Below are 18,748 nucleotides of genomic sequence, written 5' to 3'. Positions count from 1 at the left end.
GGGACTGTTCGAAAATTTAATTATTAGTTTTGAGGGCAGAAATATAGGTTTTGGTCTCTAAGCTCTCACGGCAAGGGTTAGACAACTTTTTTAAGGTACTCTTACTACTGGTACTGAATAGAATAAATGTAGCTTAATGTAGCCAGGTGGCAATAAAAGTTCTCTTTTTGTTTATTAAAGAGAGTTTTTTTATTTGTTTTGTTTATTTCATATGTATACATTTGTTTCCAAGCAATGTATTATGTTAAAAATGTGTAAATGTTTATTTTCTGTGCATTTATATAAGCACCTGGGTAAAAGGATGCTGTCTCTTTAAGGGAGTGGTCTTGTGGGGGATTATATTTCCCATTTATTTATCTGAGGCCATTTTGTGAGCAGCAGTTCTCCTGGGCAGGGCAGAGATTGGCTGGAGAAAAGTTAATCTTGTGGTAAATAAGTCATCTTTCATTTATAATCTCTAATATAGGTATAAAACTGTTCCTAAAAGTATACATAAACTGAGGATGACCATATGTTGTGTGAATTGATCATTATTTTCAAGGATGCATTTAGATTTAATGTGAGGCCATGCGGGCTGCATTCAGCCATAGAATCTTTGGAGACAGATACAGTGTGTTAGTTTTAAACAGAAGATAGACTGTAACTCGAAATTCATGTGTATCTGTATTTTATTTTTATTTTATTATATTTTATTTCGAAGATGACCTGTAAGCAGGTGGTTGAGGGCTAAAGAGGCCTGGTGTGTTTGGGGAGTCTCTAAGTGATCTGAGATGTGAGTTTTGAATTTTATTTCAGAACTTTGTAAACTAAGTTGGATGTAATGGCTGTGTATTTAATTTCTAATGTCAATTTCTATCTCTGTATTTTTGTGTTTTACAGTCGTTCACCCACTGCCGTATATTTTTGATGTAAACTTTTATTTTTATTTCTTTATATTTTACTCTGCTCAGCTCTAAAGAAAAGCTAGAAAGGACGAGTTACTCATCACCACCTGAAAGTAACTTGCAAATAAAAGAACCCCAACATTTTATATTGTGTCCTGGATGTTCTCTTTCTCCACGGGCTACATTAGTAAAGACTACAAGCTCTTTGGCTAACTGAACAGGCTGTACACCAAGAGAATCCAGAGAAGATAGCAAGGCTATCTAGTTCTGCACCTTCTTAGCAATGCATTATAGAGTGGTTATTCCTGTATTCAGGTTGTGATAAAGGGACCACCAGCTTCTGGGGCATCCCAGGTAAGTTCTCATTTCCTCCTCCTCCAAATAGATGTCATTGTCTGTTCTTCTGGCTTGGGGTTCAGAATCTTTATTTTAGTTTCTTTCTTTCTTTTGTGTTTCAGCAGCCCTAATAGATTCAGGACTGGCTGGGAACTGACCGGACATGTTGCTGGCGGATCGTCTACAAGTCCAGCTGAGGATGTGTCTGACCTGCTTAAGGTTCTGGAAGACAAGGCACTGGCCAGACATCTTTATAGTGGATGAGTACAAAGCATGAGCAGCCAAGGTCATTGAGGAGATCGATGTAAAATGTTGTAACTGTTACATAAAGAGAAAAATACACAATCCAGACTGTTTTATACTTCTTGGATATCCCTGCCTACCTTTTCATGACCCTTAACATTTTTGGAAATGGGGTAAATATTTATTTGAGTGCATTTGATAAGGAAAATTGCATCAGCTACAATTTTTAGTGGAAAGTCCCCACATAAACATTGTATGTAGGACTATTCTAAGTCATTTTAAGTCATACAATGCAGTGTGGAAGGGAGCATTGTCCTGCTGAAAGAGGCCGGAAACTTAGATGTCACATTTCAGGCAACAGACCCATGTATGAACCAGCACCATGTTCATGGATATTCCTGCCTTGTGCCCAATGTTTCTCTGCACAGATCCACCGCAACCCTGACCATGCTAAAGTGCACAAGAAGGCAGATGGTTGGATGGCAAAGCGATGTCCACATGAATTCCTGGACCCAGAGATACCCAGCAAAAACACTCCCCAGAGCATTTCCTTTTCTGGCTTATCTTCTTCCCCAGTTCCTCCTTGTGCCATCTCTTGGCTGCTTGGGTGCTCAGTTACTGTTGAAAAGATTTGACAACATTTATCAGACCATGCTACCATTGTAGCATTGTGCCAAAGTCCAGGTCTGATACTCACATTGACATAGGAACCAGCAGGGAATATCAGAAATAGGTGGATTTGTCCCCCCAAAAATGAAACAGCAAAAAAAGCAGACATTTTTTAAAAATAAACTTTTATTTTGAAAGTGCGCTGAAATCTGCGCCCCTGCCATGAAAAGCCCCACCTCTCAGGTGAGACTGGAGGTGATGTTTCTTGTTCCTTATTTCTTACAATCAGCGTAGCTTAGAAAAGTATCTTGGGTATTTCCATTTTCTAGGTAAAGTTAAAGCCAAGAAGACGTGGGTGCGCGCTCCCGAAAGGGGGTGCTTTTTCCTGGGTGCACAACAGTGGCCGAACACACAAGGTCAGTAATGAATCGCTACAATAACAATACACTGCAATAAAAACTACTTTTGGGTAATGTCTTGTTCTGCTAACAGACTGGGAGGGTTTGGGTTATCTAACATTTATATTGCTACATTTATATATACTGCTGCCAAAAATCTCTATGAAAAGTAAAGTCCTTTTTAATAAAAGGACCCCATCGTAAGAGTTAAAAAAGTAGAGAAAATGTAAGTATACAACAGAATTGACATTCCAATACATAATAATAATAATAATAATAATAATAATAATCAAATCTGTCGTTATTATATTTTAAATATTAGGTAATAACTGATCAGTTTTTGTCATATATTTATATAACTCAGACAATGCACACATAATTTTTTCTAACAACAGTAAATGTAATGTGGAGTAAAATGTTTAGGTTGTAAAGTCACCTTGGTTGGATTTAACTAATAATTAACAGAAGTACAGAAACAAATGTATTTTGTTTATTTTGTGATTAACTGTAATTCCGCAATTGTTGTTCTAAGTCACTATAGGGTGGGCTATGATTAATTTTACCAAATGTGTCCCCCCAATGTCAAACCCGCTCCTCACAAACATTTCTTGCACCTCTACATGTTTGAACCAACACAAAAGCTACCAAGGCAAAACGGTAGGCATATGCACAGAGATGCTGTTCCATTTCTGAGATTCACAGTGTTGTGTGTACAAGCAATATGTCATAAAAATGTCATAGAAGGCATTACCCCCAATGTGGACAGCGCAGTGGGTGATAGTGATTGTGACTGGTGGTGTCTGGCTAGAATTGTCCATGCAAACAGAAACAGACAAGTGGCAGAAATCACTTTCAATGTACGAGGCTTCTCACACAAAACCTGCATGTTAAGTGGCAAAAGTCATGGGACACAATTCTAGGTCCTAGTACTTTCTGGAATATAGTTCCCATATATTTCCCAAGGTTTGTGCAATAGAATGGCATCCCTTCCAGAGCCAGTTCTGCCTTTCGTCCAATGATTCAGGATAGGCTTACCCACATGTTGCAGTTAAATGTGATTTATCGAACTTGACCACATTCTCCAACTCTGCCAAGGTCCTCTTCTGATGCTCAGATGTCCACTGTAAACACCATGGTGCCATGGTGACAGTGGACAGTAGTAGGCATGGTCTCTTTGACCAGAAGAAAGTTGCCTAATATACTGTATACAATGAACTGAGCTGTGCAGCATGTTAAACACCATGCTGATATTTCCTCTGCATGTGCAATGAAGTAATGTATATAAATGCTTCTCTGTGTGTGTGTGTGTGTGTGTGTGTTTTAGAGCATTGCGTGTCTTTACTGAATAAAATAGGACAGGGTGTTACACAATCCCAGTAGCTTGATATACCCCGCCCCTTAGCCAATGCTATGCTTGCCTAACCCATTTCTCTCTCTCTCTTTCTCTCTTTCTCTCTCTCTCTCTCTCTCTCTCTCTCTCTCTCTCTTCCTCCTGATTCTGTCTCTTCTTTTTCTCTTGCTTTTTTCTGCCCCTTCTTCTCCGATTTTTCTCTTTCCATCTTTTTTTTCACCTCCCTTGTGTGCTTTCTCCTGCTTGCTCTCACTCTCTTTCTATCTCTCTCGTTCTCTTTCGGTATTGTCTGAGGTTGGGATCAGCTTTGGCTGGGCAGATTGGAGCAGACAGCAGAGAGAAGTGCACGCTCGAACCTGACCTAGAAACGAAGTGAAAGAGAATGAGAGAGAGAGAGAGAAAGAGAGAGGAGTGTATGTTTGTGTGTGAGAGTGAGTGAGAGAGAGAGAGAGAGAAAGTGAGAGAGAGCAGTAGACAGACAGCAGGAGAGAGAGAGTAAAGAAAAGGAGAAGGTTACTGGGAGGACAACACTGTCCTGTCCTCAGACGAACGTGTGTGTGTGTGTGTGTGTGTGTGTGTGTGTAGTGAGTGAGTTTAGTGTATATTATTGCAATACTCAGCAGTCTGCCTCATTTTCATACTCACTGTGGTGCAAAGCTGCAGGGGTCCATTGAGAGTTCACTCCAATATCATCTATGTGTGTGTGTGTGTGTGTGTGTGTGTGTGTGAGTGTTTAAGCCAGCCCATGGTTTATGTGAGTTAATAGACTGGACATTAAGCCCTGAACTCCCAAGGAACCTGCATGTGACCCACACTCACACTCACCGCTATATAATAAACACATTAGTTGTATAGTAATTACTGAATAATAAGCCTTGATAGTAATAACTGATTAATAATCCAAATATTTTCTGTCCTTGGGTGGAGTTATGTTGCTATGATGCTGTTAAGTGGTTGCTAGGGTGCCCTGGGTGGTTCCTACTGTGTTGCTAAGTGTTTGCCAGGGGGCCTCAGGCGGTTTCTAATGTGATGCTACATGTGTGTTATGATGTTGCTTAGGTGTTACTAGGTGGTTGCTATAGTTTGCCAGGTGGGTTCTAAGGGTATCATTTTGTGGGTGTGGATGTGGAGGTTGAATCTGTTTTTTGCTACAGTAAGTGGTTGCTGTGATACTTCAGGTGGTTGTATTGGGTTTGCTAAGGTGCTTCTAGGTGGTTGCTATAGTATCTCAGGTGGTTGCTATGGTGTTCTAGGCAGTTACGTTGGTGTTGCAGTTGCTATTGTATTCCAAGTGGTTATTTAGATGTCCCTGGTGGTTGTTAAAGTGGTGCTAAGTGGGGGCTTTGGTAATTCTTGCTTATATGTGTTTTCAACAGGATGCTGATAGGTGGTTGCTAAATTGCCTTGGGTGATTGCTAAGGTTTTGCTAGGTCTGTGCTATGTGGTTGCTATAGTATCCCAGATGGATGATAAGTTGCTCTGAGTGGTGGCTAAAATGTTGCTACGTGTATGCTATGATGCCCCAGGTGGTTTCTAAGATGTTGTTAAGTTTGTGTTATGGTGCTGGATTCTAATGTGTTGGTAAGTGTGTGTTATGATGATACTAAGGTAGTTGGTGTTTGTAGGTGGTTACTATGGTGTTCTAGGCAGAGGGTATGGTGTTGCAGTTGCTATTGTATTCCACGTAGTTTCTTAGATGTCCCTGGTGGTTGGTAAAGTTGTGCTATGTGGGTGCTTTGGTGTTGATTATATTTTTTCTACATGATGCTGCTAGGTGGTTGCTATGGTATGCCAGCTGGTTGCTATGATATTTCAGATGGTTGCTAAAATGCCTCAAGTGGCTGCTAACATGATGCTATGTGTGAGCTATGGTTTGTATGAGATGTAAGAGTGTTGCTATGAAATTTTACATAGTGTCTAAGGTGTCCCGGGTTCGGGATGGTGGCTCTGGTATACCTGGTGGTTGCCTTGTTGATCGCTGTGAGTGCTTGTTGTTGCTAAGTGTGTGGTATGTGGCTACTGTGGCATGCCAGATGGTTGCCTTGTTGACCATTGTGACTGCTTGTTGTTGCTGAAAGTGTGGTATGTGGTTGCTATAGTGTGCCAGTTGGTTGTCATGGTATTACAGATACAGGTTGCCAAGGTGCCCTGGGTGGTTGATAAGTTGTTAAATGTATACTAAGGCGGTTGCTATGGTATGCCAGGTGGTTATTTTGTTGTTTCTTGTAATTTTTAAGGCTGTTGCTATGACATGTCAAACGTTATTTCTACAGTGTCTCAGGAGGTTGCTGTGGTACCCCATGCTTACTCCAAAGTTTTTCACCCTTTACAACAATTAGAAAACAAACTGGAGGCTATGCAGAAACTGCACATCTAATTAAAAAGTTTCATACGAACATGAATCACTCAATCAAACCAAACAATCTGGACAATAACACAGAATGGTTTCAGTATCACGCAGATTGCTGGGTAATTTAAACAGAAAATACCCAACAAGAAGAATATAAATTGTACATTAATTTAGTTGTGTGTTGTTATGCAATGCACAGGCATAATAACATTAATTTTTCCACACTTAATGGATGCATCAGTTTTATTTCCAAGTGAAACAAAAGAATAATAATAAAATAATAATAATTTGTACATTTATATAATTCAGTTTTGACCAGCCTAAAGCTAAATCACAAAATATCAAAAGTGAAATTACTTACAATTCTTCTGGACATGTCTGTTATCTGACCCACTAGTCCACAGGCCAGCGCCCCCTCTGGGCTGTGGGTGTCCAGACTCCTTAAAGCTGCATTTAGAGGCTGGGATCGCTTCACAGTTGGCGCACTGAGAAGCAGGGTGGCTGGCGGGTAGTTAAAAATGCATTAGCCATTTTCTTATTAATATTTCACACAGGCAAACTCCCCATCGCTGCTACAGCAGCCAGCATGCAGGAACCGCACAAGAGAGAGAGAGAGAGAAAGGGAGGGAGGAAAGGGGTAAAGCAGCCTACTGTAAAAAGATACATAGTGAAATAAATAATGAATGAATAGATGGAATCCTGTTTTTCATGTGCCGTGACTCTTGCACCAAACCCAGTTCTTTGCAATATCAGGTCAAACGGAGGCGTCTAATTTTACAAAAGGTAAAGCCGGGGTCTCCGGGATGTTAAAATGTTTTATTTATTTATATGCATAGAAATATTTCAGATTCATAATATTGAGAACATTCACTTACAGTGCAAGACACTTACTCCTTTAGCCTGAAGCTGAAAGCAGTCAGACAGCATCAGGAACAATTTCACTGCAGCTAAATAAAGAGCAGAATGTGCAGAACGGCACACTGCATGGTATAGATAGTGGTGACCTCATCATGAATTAATCTGTTAAAGTTATTTAATGCAAATATCGCCATGATTTGATGTAATTTGGTTATTTTAGATTTGGAATAATCACTCAGTACATGGAAGTGGCATACCATAAACCTCAAACACTGTGGTCTCCTATTTAAAAAGAAAGTACATAGGTCTGATCTGGGGAAGGGGAATCAAATGTTATCCATAAGAAGCTACAAGTTGTGGAAGGGAGCAGGCATTTGTGCTACGCTAAAAGCTAACTCTAGCCAACTGGGTAAGCTAGCTAGCAAAAAGCTAAACAAATAACCTGTAGATACAAAATTACATGACACACTCAAACAGACTGGAAGGAGCCAGTAATACATTTATAAATGTATTTAAAAGCTCTACATTTGATTAAAAAACACAAGCTTTGCTGTTGGTTAGAAACTTCACAAGCTGGAAAGAAGGCGTTACATATTTTAGTTAATAACCATCATTGATAATACTATTAAAGAAGAGGAAATCTCCCCACCTTCTGGTACATCCATTATGGTATAATGTATTATTGTATAATGCAGTTTAATCACCACCTTAAGATCATCGATGGTCTCCTGCCTCAGGGTGTGGTTATGGTTTGGTTTGGTTGAATGGAAGTGAATGTGGGTGAAGATCTTCTGATAGAGAGAAATTAAAGGAATGAAGTCTGCAGAGCTCAACAGTTTACTTTAGCTAAACCATTTCTGTAATCCTGGGCTCAGAGAAGCAGGCAACAGAGTAAAAAACCTAGCTAGCATTTTTTGGTTAGTAAAGCACTTTCTGAATCTTGTAGTTAACATTCTTAAAAAAAAAAAACAATCAAAAGTTTTTCTAAAGTTTTTAAACGTTCTGGTAACATCCCTGCAACATCCCTTATATAAATGTTTTGCATTTTTTGTCTTAAAACTAGTTTTAGTATTTGTCTAGCTGGAAACATTACGTGAAAAATGTTATAATACATCTGCAATGCAAACTATTATCAAGTCACAAATCTTCAGAATGTTCCTGAAACATTAATGCTGTAACGTTACAGGCTAACCTTGGTGACAAACTTGGGAAAATATGAGCTTGGGAAGAGGTAAGAGCTCTGTGTTTAACACACATTTAGAGTTGCTGTATTGATTCATGTGTGTGGAGTAGGGTGGACATGTGTGTTTTGAGACAGTGAGAGACTTCAAATTCATTGAGAGCAATATACTGAAATATATATTACAATACATTGTGTTTGTATTTTGCATACACTATAAAACAAAACTATGACAGGCCAAGGTTGTGTCACTATAAGGGCCTCCCAGCTACACCTTCAGCCTCAGAGCTTTACAGTCTTTGGCTGGATTTAGCAGATAGGAGACAGTGAAAAAACAACAATATGAATCCAGCAGTGTCTGCATGCTGATTTAAAACACTGCACTCACCTGTGCCATCTGCTGGTGGAAAGACTGAACAGCATTTTCTGGACATGAGAACTTTCAGCAAATGACAGAGAACACATACTCGAAATGTGTGCATCAAGTAATAGTGCTGTGCAATCACCTGCATGGGGTTTTACACTTCAATCACATAACTGAAATGAGAAATTAAACCAGAATATGTAATGTGATACCAAGTATGAAAAAGACAGGAAGTAATGTAGACGCTTTTTTAAGTTACATTGAGACATTATTGAATAAAAACTAAAATACAAAATAAAAAGTTAATTATCCCACTTTTAACTGAATAACAGGGGTAGAGGCAAGGATAATCATATTGCACCATATTAATCAAATTAACAACCTGTGAAACCCTTACTGCAACAATGTTTGGTTTTACCACATACTAGTGCCAAGTATGTTTTGTCTTTGAATACATTACATACAGTATTTTTTTGACTATGCGACACACTTCAAATTTATTTAAAGTTTAATTTCCCAAAAATTAACACTGCACCTTATAATCCAGTGTGCCTTATGTATGAATTTTACCAGTCGGGTTGTAAATGCATTACCATGAATATTTCACAGAAAACCAAAGCAAAAACAACAAAACAGTCCAGATTTTGGTGCATTGCTGTGAGGATCGCATTGAATGATTGCATTGAATGAATATTCATACATGCAAACAAATCGCCTCTGATTGGCTAACAGCACTGCAACACCAGTAAGAAATAATTACACATTTTTTTTAAATAAAGACATTTTACACTAATAACAGTCTTTGCAGTGATATATTTTGCTTTACAACATGTGTAATGCCCTGCGAAGTGCAGTTCAGCCCCTGATCTAGTCTTAGAGTCTCTGTAAAACACAATATCCACAGGAGATCCTATGTAAACCTATGTAAACACACAGAGGTGGGTAGTCCAGGTCCAGAAAGTTTAACTATTGTAAACAGAACTGTTTTAAACATACACCTACTTATCTCAATTGAACTTCGCTGGTGGTGTTCCATAGACAGAATCGAACCCTTTGTTCTTTAGCTCTCAGCAAAGCATTTAACACTGATGTGCTATTTGCACAAATAATACAGGAATGAACTTGCCATGCTGTTCCTGGCGCTGTTAGCTCCTGTCTGACGAGACGTGTCTGGCTGTGTGGCTTTATAGCTGCCTGTGGGTGGTTGCGAGCCAAAGTGGGCGAGGCCATGAATACTAATTCACGAGTTGATGTCGATATGGTTGCTTTTCCCTATCGACTCGTTTTTCTGATCATATTCTTTTACTAGCTACTGCAAAAACAATGGAAATTGAGGAACAGTTTCATGTGCAGTATCATATACAACTCAGAGAGACCTATTGTATTTCACAAAGAACAAGAAAAAGTGGATTTTAGCAGAAGGAGACCTTTAACTATGTGCCCCCTTTTTCTTCTAAAGTTTCTGCAGCGTCTCTCTGATAGGTTGATTTTGTTTTTTCAATGTAATTTAATTGCCCAAATACTATTAGACCTGATTGTATAATAGATGTCTACAGGTGTCTGACCATTGCATGAAACAGGTGCATCTCATACTGGCATGTTGCCACTGGAAACACAAGCCTGGCAGACTGCATGGTGTCGGTTGCTGGTGTTAGCTGCCCCACCTCTCCCTCTCTCTCTCTCTCTCTCTCTCTCTCTCTCTCTCTCTCTCGCTCTCTCTCCCTCTCTCTCTCCCTCTCTGTCTGGCCTGTTTCCATGCACCATGTCTCAGGAGAGTCTCTGCAACCAACTCCTGCTACCACATGCACGAGAATGAGCCACTTCTGCTAATATACCGAGTGTTACGCCCAGGGGCGCAACTACCCATTTCTTTAGGTGTGTGTAAGAGCCAATTTACTACCCTGTCATTCAAGATTTGCAGTGAAATTTAAATGAAATGCCGCTAACCTACTCGCCCATTATAGCCAAATGGGTTTTCAGCCATTTAAGATTTACTATTCATTATTTACAGCTTTATTCAAGATTTACACCATGTAGCTTGTAGAGAGTGATGCAGAAGTTTGGGCATCCTTAGCCAAAAGAAACATTTTGTTGTTTTTTTTTACACATTTCAGTCAAAATATTCTCAGTTTTTTAAAACTACATTGAGCAATTGAACATATACAGTGGCTTGCTAAAGTAATTATTTACTTTTTCAAATTTTGTCACCTTACAACCACAAAATGTATTTTGTATTTTTGTGGTAAACCAACAAAAGTAGCTTAATATTGTGAAGTGGAATGAAAATGATACATGATTTTCAAAAATCTAATCAAGTAAAAATCTGATGTACAATGACATGTAAAAGTATTCAGCCCCCTTTACTCTAAAACCCTTTAAAAAATCCAGTACAATCAGTTGCCTTCAGAAGTCACTTTATTAGTCAGTAGAGTCCAGCTGTGTGTAATTTAGTTTTAAGTATATATATATATATATATATATACATGCTCTGTGAAGGCCGTATTAGTTTGTTAGATACAACTAGTGATGAAACAGCATCATGAAGAACAAGAAACTCGACATAAAGTTGTGGAAAAAAGTTTAAAGCAGGGCTAGGTTATAAAAACATACCCCAAACTTTGACCATCCCAATGCACTGTTCAATAGATCATGCAAAACGTAATGGAAAAAGTTTTCACAACTGCAAACCTACCAAAACATGACCTTCCACCCAAACATACAGATCAAGCAAGAAGAGCACTGGTCAGAGAAGCAGCCAAGAGGCCCATGTTCACTCTGGAGGAGCTGCAGAAATCCAGGAGTCCTGACATAAATCATATCGAGCATCTGTTGTAGGACATGAAAATTGCAGTTCACAGACACTCTCCATCCAATCTGGCTGAGCATGAGCTGTTTTATAAAGAAGAATGGGGCAAAAATCTCAGTCTCTAGAAGCACAAAGCTGATAGAGACATACCCCAGTTACATTACAGTTCCCATAGAGACATAGTAACTGTAATTAAAGGTGTAAAACAAAAGGTGATTAAACTGATATAGGGTACTGATATAGTACTGATATAGGGTTAATGAATACTTTTGCACATCACATTTTTTATCTATAATATATAATGTTTGTTCCACTTCAGAATTATGTGCTACTTTGTGTTGGTCTATCACTTCAAATCTCAATAAAATGCATTTATTTTGTTGGTTTAAGTTTGAGGTGAAAAAAGCTGTTTAGGACACTTTGTAATTCTGTAATTACAGACTGAATTACTGTATCTGTTTCTCTGCATACTCTATTTTTCTCCTTTCACCCTGTTCTTCAAACTTCAGTTTATCAGATGCGGCTGTGCTTATGGAGGTTTTCAACACATGAACAATAAATGTAGAAACAAAGAGTTAGTCATAATATCCTGACTGTACTGTGTAGTAGTAAACATGACCTCAGTAACTAACCAAAACACAATCCTTCAGTCTCTTACGTTACGAATAAAAAATAGTTATAATTAGGGGGTGTGGCTTGTGCAAACATTTTGTAAGAAACATCAGGCACCACTTTCTTTGGCAGAAGTTGGAGCTTCAAAACACTTCTTATAGCAGCTAAATGTCTTTCAGCTGTAATCATGTTCCAGTATTTTTTACAATAGCTTGGGAATGTCCGCATCTGTATAAGTGGTGAGGTGTTATCTTGTGAGTTAGGTTAAACACTGGCCAAGGAGAAGTGAATTATTAGAGTTATTATTATAGATATACAGCTAGAATTGTCTGTGCGAACAGAATCACATCCACATTTAAGATCTTGCAGGTAAATGCAGTGTTTTTAAGTTTTGATAAGATATGGCAAAAGTTATCGGACACAATATTATTCCCATGTTATAAGACATTTATTAGACAGCCTATTGAATTAGAACCCACATTTTACAAGGAAAATGTGTTTTTAATGTGCAAAAATGTAAAGGCAGGTTTTCTTCTAAACATTTCTTAAAATTGTGCCACCAAAAATGTAAAATATTTCCACTACTTGCGATGGGTGTCATGATTACACCATCTACCATTTTTTTCCAGTCACTTGCCACCTGTGTCAAATTATAAGAGAACTACAATTGCTTTATTTAAGCTGGACATGTTTTGTATGCCAATCAATAAGAATAAAAATAAGAATGATACTAATGAAATAGTTAGTTGTATTATCAGACACACTAAGAGCATTTATGATTTATTGATTAAAATCAGTATTTTTTAAAGAAACCCTTTACATCACTAGCAATATTCTTTTAGCAATAGTCTTTGCTGTTTTTGCCTTAAATATGTTTGCCATATACTTTTTTTCCCTCGATTTTCGCACTGTTTTTTATGGCCACTTTTAAAATGGGCAAACACATGGTGGATAAACTTGCTTTTCACTTGCTGAAAAGAGGTTCAGAACTGGATCTCTGTAAAGATCTCAAAGACCACTCAAATGCACATATTTCACTGTCATAAGGCATTTGCAGTAAATGCAGAAACAACAGCACAAACACTGGGAGTGAATATGACTCACAGACACTCTCAAAAACTCTCCCACACATCACAAAACACACTGTACACTCATCACTGTTATTATTATTATTAAAAAGCAATCCGTCGCAGAACACTGTAATACAGCTCAGCACAAATATATAGGGCTTTACTACTGCGTTCACCTCCACAGGGCCTAAAGCAGCACTGGGTTACCCAGGCATCTCATTTAAGAGCCTGAGATCGTGTGTGTGTGTGTGTGTGTGTGTGTGTGTGAGAGAGTCCGATCGATCCAGCCATTGCTAGCACCAGGGCCCAGAGAGACAAGAGAGGCAGAGAGAAAGGGAGGGGGATTGGGAAAGAAAGAGAGAGAGAGAGAGAGAGAGAGAAGGAAAGAGAGAGAGAGAGAGAGAGAAGGAAAGAGAGAGCGAGAGAGCACAGCTATTCAAGCTAACTCGTTATGTCCAGGGCTTATTGGAAAACAGTCCGGCTAAGGCTCGGTACTGAAATTAGTTATTGATCTCTCTCTCTCTCCCTTCCCCAGCCTCCCTCCATCCCACCATCGCCTCCTCCACTGTGCTTTGGGACCACAACCCCTCCTCCCTTTCTTGCTGATTCCTACTCTTTTTCATTTGTTCCCTCTTTTTCTCTTGCTATACACACACACACACACATATATACACACACACTTTCGATGCAGCCATCCCCCAGTATTGCTGGTTGAGGCCCTTTGTTTTCTCCAACCAGCTTCTCAGGGTTTTGATCAGTTCTCTCTCTTAGTCTTTCTCACTCTCTCTCTCTCTCTCTCTCTCTCCTTATACCTCCTTCCATCATTAACCCTCTCTTCATTCCCCTCTTTCTCGCCCTACCTGTCACTCTTCCTCTTTAATTCTGTTTTCTCTTCCCCCTTCCCCCTACAACTCTCTCATTCTCCACCATTTTTCTCTCGTTGTCTTTTCCTCTCTTCTTCTCAGCTTCATCAATGCTGCAGCAATAACAGCAAAGATGGAGAGATATATAAATATGAGGGTTAAACAAATTGAAAGAAAAGGGAAACGCAAATAATTGAAGAGAAATACCATGATCACCACATTCCCAGTTTCAGGTTTTAGACTACTAATAAGCACAAACTTGCTTAGATGTATTTAGTCTTGAACACTTAAGGATCATGATAAAGGAATGACTGTGAAAAAGCATGAACAGAGCAATATCTCTCAAAAGTGAGGCTACTGCACGTCTAGTGCCTCTGCTGGCTGGTTGCAGTATGAACTGCAGCTGCTTCCATCACAATATGTTTTAATGGCAAAACAGCCCATTTGTCATCTATTTTTTTCTCCTTCAAACTCTCTTTTCATCAGTATGCCACATTTACCTTAAAGGAGATTGTGCTTTTTTTGTGTATGCTCCAAAACTGTGGAACTCTCTGCCTCAGGATATAAGAACTGCTGGGTCAAAAGAGATCTTTAAAAAGAGACTTAAAACATACCTGTACACATTAGCCTTTGAGTGTGGACATTTATGATTTTTTGGTGTAACTATATTGTTTTATTATTATTGTTGTTATTATTATTTTTTTTTTATTATCATTTTATATGTATAGTATTGCATGTGAAGCACTTTGTAGCTTTGCTTGGAAAAGTGCTATATAAATACTTACTTACTTACTTACTTACTTATTTACCTTCATTTTTATTTTACTTTATACTGCACTTTATTTTACTTCAGAAATATGTTTTTAAAATGTTAATAGAACTCATAAGAAGATGGATTCTGATGAGGTTGATTTACAATTTATGTACATCAAATATAATTGTTAATAAAAAGAAAGAGAAGTTAGCCATTAGCCTGCACTGATGAAGCAATGGAACATACCTGAGTATTTATAAACACCTATGAAGCCAAATGTCCTGAACATTATAATGTCCTAATTTGTGTGTCTATATGTGGCAAATATGTGGTGAGCTGATAGATAGACAGCTGAAATGTAGGCATGCATCTTCTCTTAAATAAATTGTACAGAAACTGTACATTTGTAAAAAAAAATGTACAGTATACTTTTATTATGAATTATTGGTTTGTAGTTGTAAACCATGAAGCAGAGGAGCATATCAAAGAAAATTTATTCTTTTGTTTTAAACATTATGGAAAGCATTCCCTGTGAAATGTCTACATGTTTTTTGTGTCTGTTTCTTATTCAAAATACAATCTCATATCTCTCCGTGGAGAATGCAGAGGACTAAAATTCAAACAGTTATTAGTAAATCTGACACATGCACATGCAATGTATGCGTTTGACAAATTCTGCTGTAAAGCGTTTTCCTGTCAGCTGACATCACACTGCCCTTGTAAAAGAAAAGTGTATATTAAGTATATTAAGTAAAAGTATACTTAACATGGAAAAGTACATACTTAAAAATATTTTAAAAATAAATAAATTATGTAATAAATACATACTAAATGTACTATTTTGATATATTTAAATTATAATTAAGCTATATTTAAACACAACATAAAAGCATTATATTGTGCTTTTGCACATATTGTGTACACCTTAATGCTACAAAAAAAAAAACACTAAAGCGCACTTTAAGCAGTATTTAATGCCACTCTGTATATTTTCAACACAATGTATAATTTAAAGCATTGCTTGAAAATACATTTTATGAAAATACAATACATTAAATTGAAAATGCACAATTTTAACTCATTTCAACATACGTTTAATGCTCTTAAGTATACTTCCTTTTCACAAGGGTGTATTTATTCCATTCAAGATTCCAGTTCCTCTGGCTGAACCACACGTTCACTGCTTGAATAGCCTGTCACTGCTGAAATCTGTGTCTATAAAATACATCACTGTAAAGCTCCCAGTTGAAACTCACTCCATGCTGTTTACAGTCTTAGCACTAATACTAATACTATAACTGGGCTATATTTTCCTTCAACTAGAGAGAAATTACACGGTTAACACATAGTATGTTGCCATGGTGATGTTCAGAAACAGGCTTAAAATAGGCTCCTTTGCAGAAAGAATCAGAGTAAAATTGCATGGAAAATAAGATAATGTGGCTTGTATGCCTCCTATGAGCTCTCTAATGCATGTTAGGGTTATAACAGCTGATTGGGCAGTGAAGGGCTACTTATGATCAGAATATTTGAGTCTTACATCTGATCCACACTACATACATTTCTAACATTTTAATCAGTGTTTAAAATGTGAGAGACCTCACATATAAAGTCATTTTTCAGATTAGTCTGCCTTTAATCTTTGTTTAGTAATAAAATCCCTCAAACTGCATGATCTGCCTTTAATAATACACAACACACTTAAGATAATACAGGAGTTTCTCCAGAACTGAATGTAAATAAACATGGTGGGTGACAGGAAAACCATTGATATGCTAGTTGTGATGCTCTCTACTCCGAAAAAAAAAAAAGAAATATGGATGAAATCATATTCAACATGTTCAAACTTTAAGGGAATACACACATACTTACTCAGCTATATAGATGTTGAAGACATATAGCTATAGGTAGCCATATGTATATCTTTGCTGTCCAATGGAAAACAAGTATCTCCATTTTTGTCAATTTTTAGTTTACTAGATAATCTGAATACACAAACTGTCCCTTACACTGTGTCAAAATATCTTGATGAATAGACAAATAGAAATTCTTCAAAATTACTTGAAATAAATTCTTTTTACAATGACCTCCACTCATAAAGGGATTTTTATTTCTCTCCCTCAAGTTAATATTTACAGTTTATTTTAAAATCAGAGGACTTTAGCAATTGTCGGGAAGAGCAAACCTGTCTCAAAATCAACCCGATTATCCTGTAGTGTGTGCCAGGCATAAGCAGTTGCTTTGTAATAACATCCTCAACGAAACACTCTTCACAATATTTGCTAAATATTTCCTACTATATGTATCTAGTTGATCCAATGATGAAAAGAAATTTAAATATAACATATTAAAAGAAAAGGGAAACACAAATAAATGTGGATAAATGCTATGATTGCCACATGCCTATTTTTTTCTATTATGTTTATGGCTTTTAATGAGCACTAACCTGCTCACATTTATTCTTGAATGTTTTAGGATCAGGATAAATAAATAATATGACCTACTATATGTATCTAGTTCATCAGAATGCAACCTGGATGGAGAGAGATGGTTAAAGGAGCAAAGATGGATCGTTACTGGTAGGTAAACTCATCCTATAAGATCTGCCAGCAGGATATCTCCTCCCTCAGCCAATGAAGGCAGCCTCACTGCAGCCATTGATGTTTTTTTTTTTATGCAATAGGACTTCTGGATGCTGATACGACTAAGGGTGTTTTCACACCAGCACTATTGGGTCTGGTTTAAATAAACTCTGGTCTGTTTGTAACTTTAGCGCGGTTCAACTGAGCAGGTGTGAAAACAGTAATCGGAACTGGACCGAGACCAGCTAGAGGAGGTGATCTTGGTCCGGTCTCAAAAGAACTCTGGAGCGGTTTGCTTGTGGTGAAAACGTGATCTGGTCTCGATTCAACCCAGCTATAAAATATACTTCTTTAATTTGAGATGAACTGCTTATAAAACGCAGTTTAAACTGGTATATTATTCAGATAACGCTGATTACCACAGCTATGAACAAACACTGTGTCCATGCAGGCGTGGTCTGTGCGTTTAGGTTTATGCCTGTGTGAAACCAGACCAAACAAAGAGAAAAAACGCTCCAAGTAAACTCATCAACTAATTCGAACCAGAGAAACGAACTACAGGTATAAAAAAACCCTAAGAGTGAAGCCTTAGGTCAATGTTTGGAAAGAGCCTATCAAACTCCATGGCAGAGATGTATTTCAAATCCCTGACAACAGCAGGTCCCAAGTCTCCCAGTAGTTGCGGGAGTCTACCGCATATCAATAACATCTCCCAGATACCCGTAAGTCCCAAGTACTCTCTGAAATTCATTTCTGCAACTTGGGATGTCTGCAACAGCACTGCAAGTCTTCTATAGCAGGCCTACCATCCACCAAGAGTAACACTGCTGGTCTGCTTGCTGTAGTGCAGGTCTGTCTGGTGCAGTAGTGGCTCAGAGGTAAGAGCATCAAGTTATGGATGACAGGGTTTGATAGCCATGTTAGGCAAGCTGCCACTTCTGGGTCACTGAGCAAAGCCCAAGCCATTCCTTGATGGCTTCAGGAATGGCTGCCCAACACTTTTGTGTTTACTACACACTAAGAAATGTAAGTACAGATTTGTACTTAAAAGGGTACAAAGCTTGATGCTGGGGCTGTACCTTTTATTGAGGTACAAAAAAGTACTTTTCAGTGAAAGTCCTTTTTTGTACCCATGTTTTTTGTGCCAGTAAAGATTATAAAAATTATAAATATCATCATCAACTAAATATGGCTCAAAAACTTGATGATCCAAAACTATCTGGCTTTTAAATAAAATAATTGCAATTTAAATATATATTGTTTATAAGTACAGTGATAGAGAATACTGAATGTACCCTTTGGCTGGTTAAATGGTACAAATGTGTACTTATTGCTGTTAGAAGTTACTTTGTACTTCAGAGAGAACAAATCTGGCCCTGTAAAGACCAATATTGTACCTTTGAGGGTACAATTTTGAAGAGTGTACCTTTGAGTACAAAAAAGTACTCATATCGTTCCTCTGTTTTTTAGAGTGTAGTGTGGTTACTA

The sequence above is a fragment of the Astyanax mexicanus genome, chromosome 1 (genome assembly GCF_023375975.1).
Source record: "Astyanax mexicanus isolate ESR-SI-001 chromosome 1, AstMex3_surface, whole genome shotgun sequence".
Lineage (NCBI taxonomy): Eukaryota > Metazoa > Chordata > Actinopteri > Characiformes > Acestrorhamphidae > Astyanax > Astyanax mexicanus.
Note: the sequence above shows the minus strand (reverse complement) of the source record.